This window comes from Nannospalax galili, unplaced genomic scaffold (assembly GCF_000622305.1).
Source record: "Nannospalax galili isolate Female #2095 unplaced genomic scaffold, S.galili_v1.0 scaffold781, whole genome shotgun sequence".
Lineage (NCBI taxonomy): Eukaryota > Metazoa > Chordata > Mammalia > Rodentia > Spalacidae > Nannospalax > Nannospalax galili.
Window position 1 is genome coordinate 3,808,487 of NW_008346898.1, and position 1,331 is coordinate 3,809,817.

General features: G+C 42.4%; 1 non-coding gene across 1 annotated transcript; it reads right to left on the minus strand.

Moving 5' to 3' along the window:
* Positions 1-836: 836 nt before the first annotated feature.
* On the minus strand, positions 837-976 carry LOC115072066. The gene has a single exon (XR_003851126.1). It is a non-coding gene; the product is annotated as a small nucleolar RNA SNORA8 (small nucleolar RNA).
* Between the last annotated feature and the right edge of the window lie 355 nt (positions 977-1,331).

Below are 1,331 nucleotides of genomic sequence, written 5' to 3' on the forward strand. Positions count from 1 at the left end.
ACAGAGTGGCGGGGTGTGGGCTGAAGGCTGGCACCCACCTCAGCTTCCCAGACTCCATAATGGCCATGCGATCACACACAACCTCTGCCTCTGCCACGCAATGAGTGGTCAGGAGGGCGCCTGTCTCTGTGTTTCTACAGGTAGCATAATGGCCACCTATATTGTCTGGAGAAAGGTGGCAATTAATGGATTCTCCGGCCCACCTAGAAATGATGAAGGGGACAGTTCACATGGCAGAAATGAAAATAATCACTGCAGACTGAGCAAGCGTGAGTCAGGGGAGGTGGACTGGCAAAACGGCTTCAGGGGGAGCCCTGGGGACTTAAATGAAGGACAGGCATGAGAGAAACACTCTGTGCAAAGATACGTGAAAGAGAACTTCTGAGCAGAAACTACTTGTTCGTGAGAAAGATAGGGAAGGTAAACGGGGGTAACCAGATGTGCAGGGCTCTCAAGACCTTCTTGGTTGAGCAATGCACAGAATGCACACAGGCAGCAGCAGCAGAAACTTCAGATCTTAAGGCTCAAGAAACCAGATCTTCCTGCCAGGATTAGCATTACTGACAACCACACTAACAGGAACCCATCTCATTCAAAAGGATTTCTGGAAGTGAAATGAATATCTTCAGGAAATTGGCACCAAATTTTCTTGAGGAGGGCTCAGTGTTCATCAGTTGCTATTTGAGTATTTATTTATCAACTTACTCTTGACATATAATTAGAAAAAATAGCTTTTATTTCAAGGGAATTTGTTTTTCATTTGCAGAACATTCTATCTCATCAACAGTACTTATTATGGATCTGTGTGACATTTTATATAGAATTGGGTTTTTTTCAACTGTATCAATAGAAATACCAGCTTTAATAGACACCAAATCCAAGAAAACTAACAGAGCCAGACAGTGAATTATTTCTACCGCACTGTCCTTTGAACACACCAGCAGGACGAAACTGCTGAGTGCTTAGAATTAGGGTTTTTATAAACACAATGAAAATAACAGTTACATTCCTGTTTTGCCATCAGCCCAGTTATCTCATTATGACCTCTCTTGCTTTGTGATAAAACTTCTGTTAGTAAAGACACTAATAAAACCCATTTAGTTCATTTCTTGTAAACACCAGGTCTTCCATTTACACAAGCAATTCATTAGGACGAGTACCTACTTTTAAGACCAAGATGGCCATCTCATAACAGAAGGTCAGTACCTGGCATGTAATAGGGACAGATTCATGTGACATCAGTTTCACAAACAACCCTCTGTCCACTTCTTGTAACATCCCACAGATAGTCATATCGTTGAGGTTTTCTTGTGGAGTAAACTTGGCCCCAA